General features: G+C 34.4%; 1 protein-coding gene and 1 long non-coding RNA gene across 5 annotated transcripts in view; one reads left to right on the forward strand and one right to left on the reverse strand.

Moving 5' to 3' along the window:
* The window catches only part of LOC111063372 (ras-GEF domain-containing family member 1B), a 224,660-nt gene that overhangs the window by 78,733 nt on the left and 121,477 nt on the right, over positions 1-24,450 (forward strand). The window lies entirely within an intron of this gene.
* Positions 14,409-16,551, reverse strand: LOC120349569. Its single transcript, XR_005570392.1, has 2 exons — positions 16,193-16,551; positions 14,409-15,571 (listed from the first exon to the last, which is right to left on the reverse strand). It is a non-coding gene; the product is annotated as an uncharacterized LOC120349569 (long non-coding RNA).

The raw sequence follows: 24,450 nt of genomic DNA on the forward strand, positions 1-24,450 counted from the left end.
ATTCAGGGATCGGTACTGTATACTGCTGATTTATCCAACTTATTCGATGAAGAATACTGCTGGTTGATAATTTTATTAATTTGTCAATAATGATAATGAAAATTACTAGTACAAGATTGGTCATGCAACCGTGAGGGGTTGCTAGTCCTCCATCGGGCGCCTCCCCAGGTGGCGGATAGGGGAATGCCTCCAAGATATGGGTGGTACCGGTGAAATGAAATAGCCGGGGTGGACCAAAACTAGCAAACCGGCCAACGGCCTCGAAGGCGGATGAGGAGAAATCCCAACGGCAGAGAGGCCAGAAGAGCCTAGGGAGTTAACCCGAATTAAATCCAGGGTAGGTTACGCTCTGAAAGCTGCGGTGGAAGCGAGTGCCTAGGAGAAGGCAACTCTATACAAACGACCCTGGTCCTCCAGGTTGGGGGTTGGTCGAGGTGCTAACTACTCCTCACTGTAAAAAGTTTTGTGTTCAGAAAACTCTAATGATGTCTCGGATATGGGACCGGAACAAAGGAAATGGAACAGGAAATGAAAATGAAAATAAAAAACGAATAAGGATGATGGATTGGATTATTGGTACGTGGAATGTGAGGACAATGCTGAGAGCTGGAAGAATGTTGGAAATAAGAGACAAAATGAGAAAGTTCAACATTGAGTTGGTTGCCATGCAAGAAGCACGGTGGAACGGAAACGGAAGAATAGACAAAAAGGATTTCTCTTTGATGTACAGTGGCCCAGAGGATAGGACAGGACAAGGTGGAGTTGGCTTCATGGTCGGAAAGAGGCTGAAGTCATCTATATTGGGGTTCTATCCTGCAGGAAGTAGGCTGTGCCGAATAAGGTTAAAAGGAAAGTTTAGAAATGTATCTATTATCTCAGCATATGCACCAACTGAGGATGGAGAGGAAGGTGAAATGGGATTTGCTTTTATAGAGCGTATTAATACCTACTACAGTTTTGGGATGTACCAATCAAATTACAGTATTTGCTCGGCGCTAAAAATTATTTAATTCAAAATCTCCACGTGGTCTTTATAAAAATTATAAAAATTTGAAATTGTTATAGAATGCGCAAAATTATGTAGTTAAGATAAAATAAGATTTAAAGACTAAAATATTCAATCAATGGATAGTAATATGCTGTTATGTTATGGACTATTTGCCAATACTAAATTACGTCATCGCGGAGTATTTGAAATCCACCAATGGGAGTGGATATTCAAATTTTATGCAAATTAAAAAGTCAGAAGTATGGTTGAGAAAGAATAAGGGAAGACCCATACCACACTTGCTTGCCAGAGGTCACCAGGGACACCCACCAATTATGAGAGCATTAGACTGAATCCCTTGTTGTATATTAAATAATTTTTTAAAAGGTTTAAGTTTTGATTTATATAAATTGCATGCAATTCAATATCTCAATGTAACTTTTAAAAAATCAGCAGCTGTGTAGACTAAAAGCATGCCTCATTGAATGTTATTTTTCATGCACTATTAAATTAATAGGATGCAAAGAACTTTATAACAGCTTGTCTGGGCGCCTAGATGTCTTCTGGTTTTCTCGTGCCTTATTCCGGAAAGTGTTATGATAATTAAATCTTGTGTAAGTATTTCAGATCAAATAAATAGTTGTTGTATCAGTGTGGATGTGCATATGGTTTGGGATGTCGTTCAGTTATAAATGTTATTTATTCTATTGATAAAAGTTTTGTTCTATTTATTGCGTGCAATAACACACATGCTATTAATAACTAAAATAACATAGTATTGTCTCTCGAACTTTCTCAGCTTTGAAATTGGGCTGTCCTGTTGCCGGTATGTCTTGAAGGAGATTAGCTTTTGATGTTAGCATTTTTTATACACCAACCCCAACAGCTATTAGCCGTTTTCACATCAATATTTCGCCGACATGACATACAGACAAGATTTACTCTGATGGACAGTATAAGAGGAGGCTGCGTCTTATAACTGCGCGAAGTCTACTGTTCACAGAACTACTAGTATGAATATATTTTAAACATGACTTTTCCCTTATAATATTACTTGCGCAATTAAGTATAAATCAAGCTTGATTTTCAAATTATACCCTCGATGAGCCAGCTTTTTACAAAATTTATATCAATTCGTAGCACTGAGGATCCTCATAAATGATTATCAACTCACTTTTAGATTTTTCACAAATCTTTGATGATGGCCAGGATTTGTCTCGTGTGTCCTAAGCCTTTTCTGGTGAGCTGCTGTTGTCCTCTTTAGTGGGAATATTCAGATTTAACAACTCATGTCATACTGCGACATCACTGAGTTAATTATTAATTTTAAATATATAAATCAAAACTTAAACCTTTTAAAAAATTATTTAATATACAACAAGGGATTCAGTCTAATGCTCTCATAATTGGTGGGTGTCCCTGGTGACCTCTGGCAAGCAAGTGTGGTATGGGTCTTCCCTTATTCTTTCTCAACCATACTTCTGACTTTTTAATTTGCATAAAATTTGAATATCCACTCCCATTGGTGGATTTCAAATACTCCGCGATGACGTAATTTAGTATTGGCAAATAGTCCATAACATAACAGCATATTACTATCCATTGATTGAATATTTTAGTCTTTAAATCTTATTTTATCTTAACTACATAATTTTGCGCATTCTATAACAATTTCAAATTTTTATAATTTTTATAAAGACCACGTGGAGATTTTGAATTAAATAATTTTTAGCGCCGAGCAAATACTGTAATTTGATTGGTACATCCCAAAACTGTAGTAGGTATTAATACGCTCTATAAAAGCAAATCCCATTTCCTTTATCTTTTTGTTTTGTTTTTAATAATTTTTGTTCATGCTATATGATACAATAAATATTTTTGTGTCTACTTAATCGTTTTTTGTGACCCTCATTTGACATGCTTAGTTGACAATTCCTCTTGTCCTAGTCTTAATGAATGCTACCTAGATGCAATTATTTTGCTAGCGAGTGTCTAATTAAATTGTAGATGTTCAGCTTGGTCGTTATTGATATTGCCGACAAGCACTGTTTATATAGAACATAACCTCAAATTCACACAATATATTATTATTTTATTAAATAATTGAAAAATAGATTTTCATTTCAAGTTGTTAGCCATAATCTCGGCTTTCCTAGTCGTTATCGCCTTATCTATATCTTCCCTTGATAACACCATTGGTGACAGATACTTTTGCTATTCTGTCTGAGACCTAGTAATTTATTTCAGTTTATGAAATTTCTATTGGTATCAAAATGTACCGTCAGAACTTCATTTGTGAAAAATGTAATCACAGTTTGATTTGTGAAAAAGATTGTTAACTTCGACTATTTTATATCATAGATGGTTTTACAGAAACTGGAATGACTTTTGTAGAATGACCATGAATAATACATTTTTCCTTAAGTTCAATTCTGTAAAAATTCCCTCAAGTTCAATTTTTTAAAACCTTTTCTCAGATCTAATGTTAATAGAAATTCATTCAGATTTATTGAGTAATTGAATAATCAGTTGGATAATAATTCATTGGTTCTACTGTTTCAAAAGAGAACCTGTACGTTCTATGCAGTAACTAATGCGGAAAAACTCATTATTACTTCCGATTAAAAGGTGTTTCCTGCTCTAATCACATTAAAAGTTAACGAATCCACTTTTCCGCTATTCCCTAATTCTATCTAATTGGAACTACGATTTCTCTCCTCATACTTTTTCATACATTCAGGAAGCACTACTCTCCATTTCTGCATTATATCTCATGCTATTTTGAACATGAGGTCAGCCGATCCAAAGAAAAATTCTGATCAATTTAATCAAATTCTACAAATCTCTTAAATTGAGTGATTTTTTGTAACAAGTTCATAATGTGATAATGTTCTCCATTCTTTGAATTCGAATTCATTAAATACTGTAGAATAAAATAAAAACGTCATAGAATACATATCACATTTTATTCTATACTAGCAGGTGATTCGTGGTCCGCAACGCGAGGGTCTGTTTGAAGAATAAATAGATTGAATTGGGTAAAACTGAAAAATTTACGTACTGAAATCTTGAAAAACTAAAAATAAAACTATAGCCATCCTCGGTAAATTATAAATCTATATGCAGAGTTTCAAGTTAATAGTTCAGACGTGATGATTCGTCATTCGTGTACTTCCTATCCCGTACATGTACGATTCTTCCCTTGATTATATTGTAGATCGTAGACTAGCAGGTAACCAGGTTTATAGTTATGTAAACTTTTAATCACAAATTTAATTAACTCAATTTGAATTGTTAATCGTGTTTGAATCGATTTGACAACATAAAAAGGGTATTCTTTTATATTTGTAGTCTGACGTGGATTTGTCATCAATGACATTCATTAATTTTGTGGTAATTATTTGAAAAATTTAAATTTGGTCATCATAAATTGAATGAAATCATTGACTAGTCATGTAGAATCTTGATATTACTCCAATTGTATATTAATCAATTTTTAATTTAATCTGAAAAGTATTGTTCAGTTGAAGCTTAGAATTGAATTCATTATCACATTCATCAATCCACTGATGTATAGTTTTCAAATGAATCGAATTCATCATTTGGCTACTAAGTAACTTAAGTAAGCTTACTTCAGGCTAAGTTACTGGACATCAAAAATTCTCACAACACAGTATTTGCTGCATCCTCCCGGTAGAGCTCAGTGATACTTCGGTCGTTGCTGGCCATTGGCCAATTAGATTAGAGTAGGCGGAGCTTGGAAGAATTTCTGTGGTCTCAAACTTATCTTTTTCATGATTGGTCATTGTCTCTCTTTGTCAGTGTTTGCTCAATCATGTTAATGCATCCTCCGTTTATAACATGTCTTCATGTATCCATCCAATATTACATATTGTATTTCTACTTGATCTATTATATGCCCCTCTGATTCGATCATTTTGCTGTTCAATCTATAATTCCGATTGATTAGTAGTGTGAGGTCTACAGAGATTCGATTCATATTTCATCGATCACTATCATTGAAAAATATTCTCCCATATCATTTATTATCTTGAATCATCATACTTCCTAAGTATAAGGTACATCATTTAATTTCATTCATTCATAGACAATAGATACAATGCGGCAGGTAGAAACAACAGGCATTCACCCAAAACTGCTTTAAACCTTAATTTGGAATACACAGTCTAGAGGTTATGTAAATGATAACTTAATTCACACACTATTTTGAGTCCAGAACATGTATGTACTACAATAATTTCAAATTTATCAGATTAATTAGTTTCAAAATACAAAACCAAACAAAAATCTTCCTTCACAATCACGAAGAATATTAAAAATTTCACCAAGTAAAAATTCTAACACAAGAACATTCTAATACATTTTGAATTCTAACACATTTAATGAATTGATGCTTTGACGTTGTGCTCGAAATTCTCATGATTCTCATTCTCAATCCTTTTAATCCCAATAATCTATTCTTCCATGTAATACATGTCTTCTCATGAAATTTGAACAGAATCGTGAATCGTTCTCCACATTCTCCACATCGTTATTCACAAACTGATTCGTCCTCGTTTAACCGAGAATGAAACATTTGGAACTACAACAATAACATCGAGAATCCTAATTATTCATTTTTTACTTTTAATTATTTAGACTATTCTTAACACTGTTTAATACATTCACAAAAAGAGAAACATTCGCCGCATTTTAAGAGCTAGAAAAGTGATTAATTATTCCCTCATCACGGGGAGACCGTTAATTATGCGAGAATACTGCTTGCTAACGAAAAGCGACAGGATCCTTCCTATCTAAACATTACTCACCACTTGAGGGCATAATTAAAATATTTCATGTTTACAAACTTTTGTCTGTCTACAAGCTTCCATGAAGATGCTGTTTGTCTACAAGTTATGTGGAACAAGATGAACTGTTTCAGAGACTTATTTAGCATGTAAATTTCTCATCAACTTGGCACACAAAATGTCGAATGAGTGTCTCTACTCACAAGTGAAATAACGTTCCAGTGTCCCATATTCAAGTCAATGAGTGTTCTACAAGATTTAAAATCCAAGAATCATTTCTACTTGTAGCTTCCAAATTCACGAACAATTCACTATAAAATTACTTGGTGATTCATCAACAAATTTCACTTAAGTAACTAACGTTTGTGAAACAACATTGGTGAATGTATCTGAAAGTTTATTTCAACTTAAGTATGTGTTCAACATGTTCCTCGAGTAAAATCAGGAATTTTTCACACAATTAATTTAACTTATCGTACATAATATAAATCTCATTATGGTGGGATATAGCATATTAGTTAAGCCACTGACATGAATGAATCATGAATTTAAAAGTAGAATGAATTTACCAATCACTTTTTATAGTACGTAGCTCTCCCTTTAAGATCGGGAAAACTATAATATTGTATACTCCTGAAACTCTTCTAATCCAGTTCCAGTAAGTTAATATGAATATGGATGGTTGAAGACCACATTACAAAATCATAGAATAACAAGCTAGCTGGCTACATGGAATTCACATCAACAATTGAATTGATGCTACATCTGGATTCAGTGACAAAGTACAATTAAAGAAAGCTCAACAAGTGGATTGACTAATTCGGGAGGTGATTCAATAATTGAATCAATTTTAATTGGCAGGTGGAATAAAATCATTTCCGGTCCAGAAGGAGTTTGCTAGCCATTGGGAAGGAAGTTGATAAAATGATGACGTCACCACCCAGAGGTGCTCAGCCATTATTGAGAGAATCGAGAGTCGCGATTTGAGAGAAACGACAATCGAAAAGCGTCTACCATAAATCAATGCGTTCACCATTCCAACCATCCATCCATTCTTCCGCTTCAAACGTCCAACTCGCTGATAGAGAGCTATTCATTCATTTTGCAGTTTGCAGCGCAGAACTCTATTCATGTCACAACTGGAGTGCTGTAATCACTCTTCTTTCTCATTGCTTCAAAGAGCAGCGCACTGACCAAATTAAAATTCAATTTTTCACGTTTGTTCAATAAACATTATTTTTCGGTGGCATCCGCAGTGTTATCGGAAACTGTATGTTTGTTCCATGTTCATCTCATGTTGTTTTCAAAGCAACAGTGGATAGAGAGATCAGATTTCAGTTCTCGAATCTGTAATAAGTTTATGAAAAAGTTAATGGAAGATGTATTGTAAAACGGTGTCCTAGAATTGTCCCCAATTGCCAATTGTGCCAAGCCTTGTGCTATCTATTGGGAGTATAACTGTTTGGGAGTTACATGGTTTGGTGCATGGGAAATGTTTGAGAAAGTAAGGATTAAAATTTACCTTCACAAAATATCACATTATGTGGTATGTGTGCAACTCGATGAACAATTTCTTTTCTAGTTTTGTATAAAGTGTGGCCGATTCAAAAGACTTTTTATTTTTATTAAGAAACACATCCTTGTACTTATTCCTGAATTTTGAAAATAGTTTTTCAAAGATACATACGAGTATACAGTGACATTCGCACAATTATTAGCATGGAAGAATCAATGATTTATATTATTCTTATTATAAGATTAATATTTAAGATAATATCTTCGATGTTTCATAAGCTGAAAAAACATGAGCTTTTCAACATTGGTGTTGAGGGGATAATATTTATAATTTAAAAATTTTTGAAGTCATAAAATGGACAATAATTATCATCTATTGGGGATGATTATGGTAAATTTCCATCATCAGACTGTTGGACTAGTGCTTTGGGAAGTAACCTTATTGGAAAGTGAGTTTTGATGGGTTCGATTTACAACTAAGAAGAATGATTTCGTATAGTACTCTTCTCGAAATCTCATTCAGATGTTCTCTCTATCATCAAATATTTGTTGTCAATATTTGCCAAACAGTATCAAAATATATTTGATAGTTGAGGTTTATTTTGTCATTGTATCATCATGGATAGCAGCTACCGAAATGAAATGCATGAAAATCATAAACGTGAAATTCGATTCACATTTAAAACTCAGTCTGAAAAGCGCCTGTCAACAGAGAAACTAGATCTAGTCCCTGTCAACAGCGACATCCTGTCCCAAATATTGTTGGATGCGCGTTATGCACTTCCTTTGAAATCATTGAGAGCAGCAGTGCAAGTACTCTAGTGTAACTGCTTTATACTTTCTCACTCTATACTTTTTATAGTGAAATGGAGTAGAGCTACACACGCTTGGCTGATGGTGAATTGTTCTGGTGACCCGGTTCAAGGAGTCCTCATGGTAGGTGAGGAGTCCTCATGCATGGAACTGCGGCCACTAAAAAGAAAAAGAAAAAGAAGAAGAAGAAGAAGAAGAAGAAATGTAAATAAAGTTAGTTTGTTTACGTTTTCTTTCACGCAAGGACAACTCTACAGTAAAGCATTGTCGTGTATCGTGCATAATATGTCTGTGTCATTCAAAATGAAAAAGAAATGAATGAACCCCGAATAATTACAGCAGTTCAATTCTTATGCTGGAAGAGGAGAAGTAGTTAACTCTTGAGTTACCCCATATGCTGAATGTATAGGTTGAAATTGGCTCATTCCAAATTGATCGCCTCATTGGTTTTTGATTGGAAAAATGGGTTTATGTGAAATGCAATATCAATATGATGAGTAGACCTAAAAAACTATTTAAATTCTCTGAAAGATGAATTGAAACTCTCGGTCAATGAAGAAGAGGATTTGACATGGATTGGAGTGAGCAATGGAACCACTTTCGCTCCTAGTCGGATCATATCAATTGACTATGATCTCAGTGTGAAGTAAGTACCTCTTACGTGAATACAATTGGAGAAATGTTTAAATTGTATAGGGAGCGGATTGTAATTTGCTATTTTACTAACAGAGCAAGTCATTTTCACATCAAATTGGATGGTTGAACAAGAAAATTACTTCTCCTACAATGCAAAATACAAGTTACTATACTATTCACTTCGATTGTTCCACCTGGAAAACCGTTCCAATTTTGATGAAAAGAGCAATGTGTAGCGATGCGATGTGAAATCGTAGATTTACACATTGTAGAGCAATGTGTTCAGCTATGTTTAGCGTGAACCAAATGAAAAGTGAATCTCGATTCCTCGAACAATTCAAAAAAACCATAAATATCAATTAAACAAGTCGACAAGAGAACTATTTTGGCTTCAATGCAAAATACATATTACTCCACTATGATGTGATTGTTTTGATGGATGAAGTCTCCTGGAAAACTGGACGGTTCAATTGTATGTAAAGCAAATTGCAATTCTTTGAGCAGCACAAAATATCTATTGATAATTATGGTATTGAATAAGTGAACTTGACAATTACGTTGGCTTCAATACAAAATATACATATTAGTTCACAACAATTTGAATGATAAGTTGCTGAGTTCTGAGTGAATTCATCAACTGTAGCCTAACTATAGACTGTTTCAATTGAGATGTGATTTGATGTATGAGATGTGAATCACAATTCTACGCGCAATTGGAAATGAATAGATGTTTTCCGATGATTATGTAACAGCTGTCAAACGGCTCGGGTTTTGATTGGACTCAATCCGATACCAGGTGAAAGAAATGATTGTCGCAATTATTGATTGCAGAAGTCGGAGTAGTGGATTCGTAGATTCTAGATGTTTGTACCGGCGTCGATTCGATGTGCCTGCGGTCGGTCGCGCTCACTGACGCAATTCTGAGAGAGAGAAAAAAGAGTGTGTGTGAGAGAGAGAGAAGAGAGAGAGAGTAAGAGTGAGTGAGTGAGTGAGTAAGTTTTCTGAAAGAGAACAGTTTTCCCGGCGTTGAGATTCGGAAACGGTCCATTGGTGGCACCCGCAAGTCGTTAATCACTCTTACGAAATTCTCTCACTGCTTTCTCTTTCTCTTTCTCTTCCTCTCTCTCACTCTCTACACTTCTAACGCCCCCTCTACCGACATTTATCCCGTTTTCAATCAATCTTCCCTCCAACTCATTTCTACACATTATACCTGTCTAACTCTTGAAAGGGTGAATTTCATTCATTGTATTCAGAAAAATCAGATAGGTTACTGTATTTATTACTTTTTATTCACTGGAAGTTGGTACCTTTGATTCAGTTTAATAGACTTCAAGAGTTGTGACTTGCGGGTTGATTGGACGTTGGACGAACATGTGAACACTCTTTACTCGGTACATAATTATTACTTTCCTTGCCCTACTACCATAGGTAAGGAAAGTATTGCTTTCCAAAAAAAATTAAGGTACCCCAATTTCAAGTTTTCTATACGTTTCAAGGTCCCCTGAGTCCAAAAACATGATTTTTGGGTATTGGTCTGTGTGTATGTGTGTGTGTGTGTGTGTGTGTGTGTGTGTGTGTGTGTGTGTGTGTGTGTGTGTGTGTGTGTGTGTGTGTGTGTGTGTGTGTATGTGTGTATGTCTGTGAACACGATAACTCCATTCCTAATTAACCGATTGACTTGAAATTTTAAACTTAAGGTCCTTATACCCTGAGGACCCGACAATAAGAAATTCAATTCAAGATGGCGGAAAAAATGGCGGATAATTACTACAAAACCATGTTTTTCACGTTTTTCTCGAAAACGGCTCCAACGATTTTCTTCAAATTTATACCATGGATAGCTATTTATAAGCCCTATCAACTGACATGAGTCTTATTCATGAGAAAATTGCAGAAGCTCCGTAATATTCTTGAGAAAAATGACAGTTACTAAAAAAACATTTTTTCACGATTTTCTCAAAAACGGCTCTAACGAATTTTTTGAAATCCATACCCTGTATAGTTATTTATTAGCTCTATCAACTGACATGAGTCTTTTTCCTGGGGTACTAATGAGGGGTCCACCCAATCCTTGAGAAATGGACTTTGTAACCTCCTTCTCGTGCATGAGGTAGGTTGGTACACGGTGTTTACTTTTTCTTCTTCCATATACCGTGGGTAAGTAGAGCAGTTTATAAAAAGAACACAGTCATAGTCAAGATATTTCATCTGTAGAACAGCTGTTTTGACGAATTTCAAAAAAAAAAAAATCATCGAATTTCACAATTTACATAAAGGAAAAAGTACTCTGAAAACAATTGTATATACACATATTATACAGTAGTCTGATCGTAGTTGCAAATATGTTGCCGTCAATCGTCATTATGTTATTCCCCTAAATTATTCTCGTTTGATAATGAGGCTTATAGCAAGGAAAGTTGTGTGAGTGTACCACACCAGATATTTTTTGACTTGGGATGGACATGCGCAGCACAGAAGGCATAGAGATACAACGGCGCCATTCTGAACTGGTCACGGTTCACTAATTTCTAGTAAGTATTCAAGCGCTCATGTTACACTTGAGAATTTTCCTCTCTGTAAGCACTGACTCGACTGATTCTAATCGACAAATTGGCAAATGCACTTCCATCAATGTAATTGGCTGATTTCCGTCCATTTCTCTCATTCCTCCAAGTCAAAAGTAATTTTGTACGGAGTATAAATAGCTAAATGTATTCTTCCGCGGATTACGGCGCTGGAACTTCTGTTCGTTTCCCTACCGTTCATATGACGTCATTTCATTGGTCAGCATAAATGAGTGAAACAATGACGTTTTTATCAAAGTTGTGATTCATATTCTGATATTCTGATATTGAGTAACGTTTATACAATAATTATTTAAGTTTTAGCATGATATTCATGATACATACAATCAGCAATAATTCAAATATTGAAGAAGTGACTCTGAAGTCTTCATAATTATACTATAAAGTATTCAGCTCCAAGAGTATGAAAGTCTTTCAATCAGAATAAGTAAGTACAGTATATAAGTATTACTATTTACAGTATACAATAAATGTTTATCCGGAGTAGGTTATAGTGAGAATCTCACTGAAAACTCGCTCAAGAGCGAATACAAGGATCACGTAGAAAAGGTTTCGAGTTCAAACTCTTATCAGAGGTTGAGTACTTGAACTAAATATTGACAACGATTATTTTCTCGATTAGGAGGCAGAGTGTTAAAAAATCAAGGTAGAACAGCTCTAATTTCCAAATAGACCAGTTCTAAATGCTGCGTTCTTGTCGTGAAGTTTTTTTAAAAGATTTTGTTTATAAGGATTGGATTATATTGATCTCTTATTTAGAGTATAATTACTCACTCCAGCTGGGAACGGAAGTGTGATATATAAGATAGAAAAATATTGGTTCTTAGTACAGCTAAGGCTAGTCTTCAAGGTTAGATGAGAGCTGAGTATTCATTAAAACATAGCTCGATATTTACTTTCCTTGCCCTATTACCATAGGTAAGGAAAGTATTGCTTTCCGAAAAAAATTAAGGTACCCCAATTTCTAAATATCTATACGTTGTGTGTGTGTGTGTGTGTGTGTGTGTGTGTGTGTGTGCAATCCAAGATGGCGGCGAGAATGTTGTCTAAAACAGGGTTTTTCACAATTTTCTCAAAAACGGCTCCAACGATTTTGATAAAATTCATACGTGAAATAGTCATTGATAAGCTCTATCAACTGCAACAAGTCCTATATCTGTAAAAATTTCAGGAGCTCCGCCCTATCTATGCAAAGTTTGGTTTTAGATTCTCAATTATCAGCTTCATATACAATTTCAACAACAAATTTCAAGTGAAAAGATAGAGCATGGAAATCTCTGCAATTAATGTCCAGTATCATTCTCACATAAAATTGGAAATAAGCTTGAAATTCGAGAAAATGTGATTATTAGATTGCAAACTGTTGGGCAAGTGTTGGTTCTATTAAATCATTCACTACGAAGAGATAGCAGACCTCGTGTGTCCCCAGCGTTATTGTCCTATCACCAGCTGTCTCATATACAACAAATGAGACTTGAGATGCGCGAGAACTCTAGCGTCAGGTGATAACGGCAAGGGAAGTTGTGTGAGTGCGCCACACCAGATTTTTACTTTCCTTGCCCTATTACCATAGGTAAGGAAAGTATTGCTTTCCGAAAAAAATTAAGGTACCCCAATTTCTAAATTCCTATACGTTTCAAGTTCCCCTGAGTCCAAAAAAGTGGTTTTTGGGTATTGGTCTGTATGTGTGTGTGTGTGTGTGTGTGTGTGTGTGTGTGTGTGTGTGTGTGTGTGTGTGGTGTGTGTGTGTGTGTGTGTGTGTGTGTGTGTGTGTGGTGTGTGTGTGTGTGTGTGTGTGGTGTGTGTGTGTGTGTGTGGTGTGTGTGTGTGTGTGTGTGTGTGTGTGTGTGTGTGTGGTGTGTGTGTGTGTGTGTGTGTGTGTGTGTGTGTGTGTGTGTGTGTGTGTGGTGTGTGTGTGTGTGTGTGTGTGTGGTGTGTGTGTGTGTGTGTGGTGTGTGTGTGTGTGTGTGTGTGTGTGTGTATGAGTGTATGTGCGTCTGTGTACACGATATTTCATCTCCCAATTAACGAAATGACTCGAAATTTGGAAAGTAAGGTCCTTACAATATAAGGATCCGACACGAACAATTTCGATCAAATGCGATTCAAGATGGCGGCTGAAATGGCGAAAATGTTGTCAAAAACAGGGTTTTTCGCGAATTTCTCGAAAACGGCTCCAACGATTTTGATCAGTTATACCTAAAATAGTCATCGATTAGCTCTATCAACTGCCACAAGTCCCATATCTGTAAAAATTTCAGGAGCTCCGCCACATCTATGCAAAGTTTGATTTCAGATTCTCAATTATCAGGCTTCAGATACAATTTAAACAAAAATTTTGAGTGGAAAAGATTGAGCATGAGATTTTCTACATTTAATGTTCAGTAACATTTTCACCTAAAATTAAAAATAAGCTCGAAATTCGAGAAAATGTGATTATCCAATTATTGCAAACTGTTGGCAACTGTTGATTCTATTGAATAATTAACTATGAAGAGATTGCAGACCTCGTGTGTCTCCAGCGTTATTGCCCTGTCACCAGCTGGCTCAAATTTTTGAATAGTAGACTTCAAATGCGCGGTAACACTAGCGTCACGTGATCAATTTTCATAACGGCAAGGAAAGTTGTGTGAGTGCGCCACACCAGATTTTTCATTATGGCACTGTCTTTTCAAAAATGTGAGGGCATTCGGGATGAGAAATGTCACTTCGGATTAAATTCTGTGTGTTAATAAGAGAAGATTTTTTATTGCAATTCATGACTGCATTGACAGTAGTAAAATAAAAAAATGGATAGTTTTTATGTAGCTACAAGTCTATTATCAGGAATCTATTCCCGATTGCTTTCTATTTTTTGTTCTCGACCTGAATTTTCCGACTTTTTATATTATCATGAGTGTTACAATCAAATTTAATATGTGCCGTGCTATGAATTTAGAAAGTTAATTTGGAATTTAAAATTTAGAAGCACACACAATATAACTTAATAAAAGGGATGCTTGATAAACATACCTAGTGCTAGAGAACGGGAAACCAGAAATGACAAGAGAGACAACGAAATAGAGAGAAGATTTCAACTATATTGTCACCTCTTACAGTTAAATTCAACAATTAATAAAACGAAATGAAGTTACATCATGAAAACCGAAAATAGAATCACTAAATTCAGAAAGTTATCTCCCATATAGCTAATACAATAGTATCCTACTCTGTCTGCTCTACATTGAAAACGTTTTAGATTGAATCATGAGAAGCTTTAAGGACTCTAATTTCAGAAAGAAGAATTGGAATATATCATGGACATTCCTCAGAAGTTGATCATAAAATAACAATACATCTTCTAGAAGAAAGATCAACATAAAATTCTTAGAACATTTGGAACACACTTGGAAACTTTTAAAACACTATCAAAACATTATCAAATATTAATAATCCCCATTAATATCTATTCTGTATATTTATATCATGAAAGCTGCAAAGACAAAATATTCCTAAAATTACATCACAGAATTCTACCTTGGAAAACTATTAAAAAAATATGTGTCATCAACAAATTCAGAAAAGCTAGGGTCCTTGAAACTTCTATTCGATCCTTTACAACTTTAAGACCAAAATTATTTTAAAACATCAATTTATCAATAAGGGACCTTTAAACATTTCATAAATACTAATTCAACTTTTAGTAGTCTAGAAGATTATAAAATATAAATTTAAAGAAATCTGAAATTCCCAGCTGGATCCTTACTGAGAAAATATGGCCTCACATTTCAATTTAAACATACAACCGAAAATCCATTACTCAAACCAAATTAATAAAATTTGTAAACTATCCATCCCCAATAATATCTCAAAATTACGATTTAACAAAAGTCTAATTCCGCACGTTTTAATTGATTGAATGGCTCACCCCTCCCTTTTTTGAAAGTCTATAGTCACTAGAACCCATTCTGCCACATCCGGAGTTCCTGGGACGTTTGTTTGATTTGGAAAAAGTTGTTACCTCAAAGCTGTTTCTTCAATTTGAATCTAGGCTCGGTGGTCGAGCTCTACACGTCCAGATGGACAGGAGACAGCATATCCCAAGCTTCTAGGACTGCCATCGATTCAGAGGCGTCTCAGCGGCTTAAAGACACACGTTCATGAACCCGTAAATTGATGGACTAGTACATTGATGGACCCATACTTTGATGGACCCGTACTTTGATGAACGCGTACATTGACCGCTGTTAGAATAAAAAAAAAACTAGGATAATACAAATTAACTTAACTTCAGTTATATAATAAAGTCAACCTACATTAGGTTATATAAAACTCAAATCAATACTTATTACTTTAAAACACAAATAGACATTACCTACTTCAATATCTTGAAGTAATAGAAAAGAATTGATTTTAGAAAATTTTGAAGAAGATTTTAGAAAATCTTGATTTAATAGAAAAGAATTTATTTGTAATCAGGGTCATGCCCTTTATACAAAGAGATGAGTACATAGTATTCCATAATAGGCCTACATAATTCACAAGTTGATTGAACAACTTTTCATAACAAGGTCGAATACTGTCATTGAATTTAGGTTAATAGCTTCCTCTTCAAAAATGATTTAAAATCAAAAACATCATTCTCAATTCCTTCTTATAGGTACTCTTAATTTCTACAAAACATATACCGTTCATTTTCTTTCAACATTTATCAGTTTGAATATACAAATACCACCTTCCATTACACAAGAGAAACGAAAGGACTATTCTCAATTATTATACTTTAATTACATTACAATAAATACTATGATGGAGGCTTTCATCGATAATAATTTCCTTAATTATATTATAAATCTATGACGTACCTTTAGTAGCGGTTATAGGAGAAAAATCTCCATTGTGAGGTGACAATTTTTGATACTCTCTCTCTTCTTTACTTTTAAAAAACTTCTAAAACGCAAGCAAACTGAACATGCTACTACAACAGAAGGTTGCAGAGCCAATAAAAGGAAAGACTAAAGCCGGCCGAAAGTCATAATAAATATCAAATCACTACATAAGTTCAAGCAAAGTCTATTGAGAGACTACATCTTCAGTTCTGTTAGCAACAATGGACAGACGCTGAATGAAACCCACGGTACGCTTGCCTGGTCTAGGAGCTGTGTGATCGTCCATACTAGATAGACCTAAGCAACGTTAACTGTGATTGGCAGCTACTATTTTCTAGAAAAATTTCCGCCAATAGAAAGTAACAGTACAACTATAATTTTAGACACATTCTCCCACCAAGTGACAGCTATATTTTTCCTTGACAGCTATAAATTCCTTGCCTTATAAGGTCATGAATCAATCTGATGCTCCAGGAAAATCGTTGGTTTTCTTAGTACCATAACTTCTATGCACACACTTGCAGAGTCGACACAACACAACGCAGAAAACCAAAACAGTGAAATCCATTTTCATAATAGGCTGACTTCTCATGATAATTCACAAAATTCTCATCGTTCACAATGCATACTGCTACAAGTATCATTCAGAGTACAATATTAGGCTTTCAAATTGAAATTGTTGGAGATTTATTATACCAATGATTTGAATGTTCATTCATAATATTTGTTGGACTTAAAAGAAGATAAATTTTCAACTATGAGATATCAAACATGTAACCAAAAAGGAGCATAAACGTTTATAGGACTCATCAATGTAGCAGACAAAAATGATGTAATAGTCAAACAGGAACATTTTTGAGCTTGTAAACATCGATGAGTGGGAAGAGAAATATCAATATAATTTCCTTGATAAGGTACTCGTGAAAAACAACAGTAGAAAATATTACTTTAGAATACTGGTATTCAAAAATAAACTCAGTTTGAACTCAGATAAATCCAATTATACTGAACAATGCTGAGATGAATTATTTTTCTCAGATGGAGGAACACTCACATTTCAATTCAATGCGCAAATGAATACAACTCCTCTTTTCTTTTAAATCTGATTGTTTATACATTCATCCTATCATAATATAGAATTCAATACCCTTGAACTTAATGAAACCAATTTAAAATTAATTTAAATGAGGATGAGGTCTTGCAGAAATAAGAATGGATTAAGTTTTTCAACTCTTTTTGAATTTTTTTCTGGTTAAAATACAGTCAGAATGGCAAAAGAGGAAGGATTGAACAATGGAGAATTATAAAATTCGCTGCTCTGGAAATAGAACAGAAAATATTCCGTCTACTGATTTTTCCACGTTACTCGAATTTGCATTCAATCGTTATTTTCGGGTCCGTATCACAGAGACAAGTTCTCACAGAGACAAGTAGTGTTTTTGAACGATATAAGGGTCACAGAGACAAGTTTCATAGGAACAAGTATTTTTATAAATGGCAGTCTCACAGGAACAAGTTCCCACAGAGACAAGGTGAGTCTCACAGAGACAAGGTGAGTCTCACAGAGACAAGGTCAGTCTAACAGAGACAAGGTCTGTCTGAATGGAACAAGTAGTGTCACTGGAACAAGAAGAGGGGTGGAGTCCCATTCGAACAAGTGAAGTGTCACAGAGACAAGGTCAGTCTCACAGGAACAAGGTTGGTGTGGTGTGTTGCCTATACATGAAGATGAAGGCATTCCATTTGCTCTAATAAATTGGATGTCATCTGTTTTTCAATATATATACATATATATTATGGTGACATGTATAGAATAGAATGACTGCCTTTATTTTTCTTAGAGAGCGAAGTTAGGGCGCAGTCGACCCTCTTTTGCACTCAACTCTCTATCAAGTATTATAACAATACAAATAATATGATTAAAAACAAACAATAGTTAAGTTATCTACTTACTTAAAATAATAACAAATTTTGAATTATTGAAAAGAAAGAGAAAAAAATGACATTGAAAATAATACATAACAATGCTGAATAATAGTATTTTCTGATACTTCATCACTTTAGTAAAAAGTAAGACACTACAGAGTACAATACAGTAGGCCTACATAGCAACTGAAGTGTTTGCTAAATATTTCATTTCCTACTTATTATCACTATGTAAATCTCGAAGTGGATAAGTAAATTACATTATGATTTATTTAAATAGTAAAATGGAATCTTCCTTCAATCAACAAACAACGTGACAAACAATGCTCCTTCAATCCACGTGTCATACATATATAAATATATAATTTACATATGTAAATGATGTGGTGACATCATTTGATGCCAGCTTTAAACGTTTCTCCTGTGGAGAAAAAATTATGAATTTAGTGACTGTTTAGTGTATCCTAGACATTTAGATTCAAATCTACATAGCAATTGATTCCCCTTTTCATCCAGGATATTTGTGGTTTCTTAAAATTTAAATTTGTTGACCGAGCGAAGTGAGTTCTAAGATTCAAGTCGACGGCTTTGCATTTCTCTTTATGTTTATATGTTCCGCAATTAGGGCGAAACGCAGCAATAGATTACCATGAAATTTGACAGGTATATTTCTTTTCAAATTGTGCCTCGACGTATATACAAGGTTTTTTGGAAATTTTGCATTTTAAGGTTAATACAATGGGTAAAGTCTCCTTCGAACGCCAATATTACAGTAAAAATCAGAATAAAATCATCCATAATAATTCAGCTGTTGAGTGGATTTTTAATTGCATGCAATAACGCATGCAATTGATATATCAATGTAACTTAGTAAAAAATCAGCTGTCGTGTTGACTATTCATTGCATGCAATGACGCATGCAATTAATAACGGAAAGAAAACATAGTCTTTTCTCTCGACCTTTAGCTGCTTTCAACTCGGGCTGACCTGTTGCCAGTGTGTTGGAGGAGATTAGCTTTTGATGTTAGCATATTTTTGATACACTAACCCCAACAGCCATTAGCCGTTTTCACACCGACATCTTGCCGACACAAAATACAAACAGGATTTACTCTTATGGACAATATGAGACGAGGCTGTGTTTTATAACTGCGCGAGGTCTTCTGTTCATAGAACTACTAGTCCAGGATTAAAATGTATTTCTACCAAACTCCAAAATAGCTATTTAAATGTGACTTTCAATTGTTCAGGTTAAGGCCAAATTTTGATACTGCAGTAACTTATACATAAGTGATATCAATGTAAGAAAGAAAAGATTATATACTTCTAGATGAATTGAACAATATTGGAAAGATGTTATCCAACGGTATTTGAATACACACCCCTGACTGCTACTGTATGGGAGTACCACCAGTAATTTATAAATTTTCAATTCAAGAAAAGAGTGGTTATAGATAAAATAGTGTACTCAACGGTTATAATCTTCTCCTATCTATATTTTTTCTTCTTATTATTTCTCATCTTCCTCTTCTTCCTTCTTCTTCTTCTTCTTTTGTCTCCTTTTTCTATTATCTTCTTCTTCTCGCTTGTTCTTCTTCTCCTCCTGTCGTCTTCTTCTTCTTATTCTTCTTTCTCTAGCTTTGTCCGGCAAGGACTGATTTGTTTTTGTATTATGGAGTCCCTTTTGTATAAAGTACCAAGAACAATAACAGGGATATTTCCAGGGCTCTAGAGAATAATAATACTAATTCCCTATGTCGTTTTGCTAAGTTGAAACGTGTAGCAACGTGAGTTGAAATGTATAAGTTGACCTAAATTTTTGAAGGCTGATCTTCGAATTGATAAAATGACGACTTTATAGAAACATGATCACAAGCAAATCCCTAAGAACATAATGGAGACTATTCCTTTTGACAGAATAGTGTTCCATCATCATTATCATTATCCTCAAATGATACGAGTCGATCCATTCGGCATATTCAAGCCGATCCATTTCATCTAGGAATACCATCATCTAAATATTATGGTAACAATGAAGTGTGCGCAGAAAATCTCACTGGCACTGACTGTACAACTATGAGATTGAGTCAAGACTAGACAAGGTATAAGATTCAAGTCGACGGTTTTGCATTTCTCTTTATGTTTAAATATTTTTATGTTCCGCATATACGGCGAAACGCGGCAATAGATTTCAATGAAATTTAACATGTAACTTATGTTACTCTTTAAATTGTGCGTCAACGTATCTATCTATTCTAAGTCAAGGACTCTAGGACTCTCTGTTGTGAGGCCGGGTGACATATTCTCGAGTGATGTTTTCATGTGAAAATTTAGATTTTTCTCCCCTCACAGGTTTTCACCTTGGCCTTTATTGGTTTAAAGAAATAGAGTATCATTTTGTTTTTATATGAATGTAAATAATGTATGTGATATGATAATCATATGTCATGATTCAGTTGTTTGAATTATTCTAAATCATCAGAAAGTTTGTTATTTTATATCAGTTTATTTTAGTCAATAAAAGCCATTATTCTAGCTCTTCAATGGTCTCTATTTATTACAATTTTATTGACTAAAATAAACTGATATAAAATAACAAACTTTCTGATGATTTAGAATAAATCAAACAACAAGATTTTTTCACTGGACTAAAGCTCATAACCTTCCATACTCGGTAGATGACATCAGAGAAGTCTGCATGGAATGCAAGATCTGCTCAGAGCTGAAGCCAAGATTCAACTGTTTCAAAGGAAAATTGATAAAAGCAACTCGGCCTTTTGAAAGGATCAACATTGACTTCAAAGGACCCCTGCCATCATCAACTAGAAACAAGTACATCCTCACTATTGTGGATGAATATTCGAGATTTTCCTTTGCCTATCCCTGTCGAGACATGTCATCAGAAACAGTAATTCAAAATCTCAATGACTTATTCACCACATACGGCTATCCTTCATACATATACACTGATAGAGGGACCAGTTTTCTATCAAAAGATGTCAAAGATTACTTAATGTCCAAGGGTGTAGCTACCAGTTCCACAACACCTTACAACCCTCAAGGTATTGGACAGGTGGAACGCTACAATGAAATAATTTGGAAGACAATCCGTTTAGCCCTACGGTCCAGGAGCATGGATACTTCTCACTGGGAAAAGGTACTCTTAGAATCACTAAGCAGCATTCGCTCGCTTCTCTGCACGACCATCAATTGCACACCTCACGAGCGAATGTTCATTCATCCTCGTAATCCCACGTCTATGACAAACTTGCCATCCTGGCTGATCAACGCCAAGGAGGCATGGATGAAGACCTTTGTAAGACGCAGTAAGCATGATCCTGAAGTTGAAAAGGTAGAAATTATTCATTTGAACCCTCATGTCGCTCAAGTAAGACTTTCTGATGGAAGAGAAGTTTCTGTCAACATTCGTAGATTGGCCCCGGTAGGTTCCACTACTGGGAGGGAAGAATGATATGATAATCATATGTCATGAATCAGTTGTTTGAATTATTCTAAATCATCAGAAAGTTTGTTATTTTATATCAGTTTATTTTAGTCAATAAAAGCCATTATTCTAGCTCTTCAATGGTCTCTATTTATTACAGTATGTGTATGTTGAACAATAAAACATTTGAATAATCAAGATTGATATCCAGTTCTTCAAACTGAAAACAGATGCAGACGTGGATAACAAAAAATTAGACATACAGTACTCCTCATATGCCACAGTTTCACAATTCTGTAGACAAGGTTAGAATAAATCAATAGAACAGTTAATTTCAAACTGCCATGTACTATGAAAAAAAAATCAAAATGTACCTGAGTAGAACAAGTAGAATAGCATAGGACTTTAAAAAGAACTCAGATATCCAAAGTTTCATTGACCGAGCGAAGTGAGGTCTAAGATTCAAGTCAACGGTTTTGCATTTCACTTTATGTTTAAATATTTTTATATTCCGCATTTACAGCGAAACGCGGCGATAGATTTCAATGAAATTTAACAGGTATGTTACTCTTTAAATTGCGCGTCAACGTATATATACAAGGTTTTTTGAAATTTTGCATTTCAAGGATAAAACAAAAGGAGAAAGAGTCTCTTTCAAACGCCAGTATTATCGTAAAAATCAGACTATAGAATTATTTATCATAAATCAGCTGAGTGCATTATTAATTGCATGAAATGACGCATGCAATTAATATCCCAATGTAATTTGGTAAAAAATCAGCTGTCGTGTGAACTATTGCAAGCGATGAGGCATGCAATATTGATAACTCAAAGTAGGTAGCTTATTATTTTCTCTCGACTTTTCTCTGCTTTCAACTTGGTAAGTAGGTACTTCAACTCGGTATGATTGTAGCTGTTTACAACAAATAGCATTCTAATGATAATAATTTTACTTAATATCAGTAATTATTGACGATACATTTCAAACAGTCATTAGTGGCTTACACACCGATATTTCGCCGACATAACAGCACATAATTCACCCTGATGGAGGCTGTGGTTTTTAACTGCGCGAGGTCTACTGTTCATAGAACTACTAGTTATTTTTCCAACTGAATAGGTCAACAAATTCTATTGGGAGACATCAAAGGAAAATGCAAGGTGCTGCATTGTGATAAAGTCACGTTCGGCAGACGCCAGTATGTTTTTTCGATGAAAATAGAAAAAGATGTATCAGAAGCTCTGGCATCCAATTATTTAATATTTTACCTGATTTCATGAAGAGTATGATTGAACGCAACTTTAGATCTCAATTAAAGAAGATTTCTCTAAGAGTGCTCTTTACTCAAAGGAAGAGTACATTCAACATTACTCCATATGAATGGTATTATGCTTTCTTTAGATCTCAATTAAAGAAGATTTCTCTAAGAGTGCTCTTTACTCAAAGGAAGAGTACATTCAACATTACTCCATATGAATGGTATTATGCTTTCTTTCCCTGTGTCTTGTGCATTTGTTACTGTGGGCTGTGTCTTTTTTGTTCGACCATTTAGATTTTTTGACAAGTTCCAAATCCCCCTGATTTAGGTGGGCAGTCAATGCTATTTAATCTATCTATCTATGCATGTAACTGGTTCATAAATATGAAACATGAAACACCATTATGTAATGCACTTACCAAATGCAGTCTCAAAATAAGCACTACCAAATGCACTCCCAACTGGACAGTTGGGTTAAGCAAGCTTGAAGCTAGTTGAAGACACTCCCCTTCACTTATGGAGGCTTATAACATTAATCCATTGTACCTTGTTGTTCAATATTGTTTTTTCTCTCAGTAATTAAACAAAATAAAATAAATTTTCTCTCCACAGATGCAAATACAAGAAAAAAGTGGAACAAAACGATGTATGAACTTGAATACAAAAAGAAATCGTTTATACTATATTTATATACCAACACTTTAATAGTGTACTTCTACAGAAATACTATCTTAAACCAGAACCACATCTGCAAAGAAAATTAGTTGTAAATAGGCTACGATAGGATATGGTTGACGGGATCAATTCTACTTACTTATTATAATATTTACTATTCACTCTATAGTATTTACTGATTTTCCAAATTTGAATTGAATAAAAAGCTTTTCAAAAAAGAGAATATAGGTTTCAAAGTTTCGATCAGTGATTTACTTGTCAAGTGTTCAAATTGACTATATAGATTGTTTTTCATAGAGGGATAAACTGATATAATAAATACACGTTTTATAAAAATTGTTCTGTATTGAAAATTTGCCTGAAAACAGAAATTATCGAAATAATCTATCACTTTTAAACAAAGTAGGCTATATATACATATATAAAAGATACCATGTTACATCATTATCGTATCAACGGTAAAATAATAATATTAATTGACAAAATTAAATATCATTTGCAAACTATGTAGTATTGAAAAGCAGTAGTAATCTACTTAATTGCTTCTTAAATTTCATATTTCTTTGATAAATGATTCTTCTTAACTAAGTAGGAAACATACAGTCATCTATTATAAAGATATTTTGTTGTCAAGAATCAATTAGTAGGCCTACTCAAAGAAAAATCATGTGTGTAGGCCTACTGGCCTAATAATCCTAGTAAAATATTAAAAGAAAGATTAATTATTAGTAAGATGATGAATAATGAAGATCAATAAATTATCATGGGAATTGATTACACAAAAAATATAAGTACAAATTTCAATTGCATTATTATCCTTATTAGCTTATGGCTTTGAAGGGCGAGTAGACCCAAGGATTGGTCGCTGGAGGTCACCCGATAGAAAAATTCATCGTCAATATGGTATAATGTAGTATTGCGGAGCGTTA

The sequence above is a fragment of the Nilaparvata lugens genome, chromosome 2 (assembly GCF_014356525.2).
Source record: "Nilaparvata lugens isolate BPH chromosome 2, ASM1435652v1, whole genome shotgun sequence".
Lineage (NCBI taxonomy): Eukaryota > Metazoa > Arthropoda > Insecta > Hemiptera > Delphacidae > Nilaparvata > Nilaparvata lugens.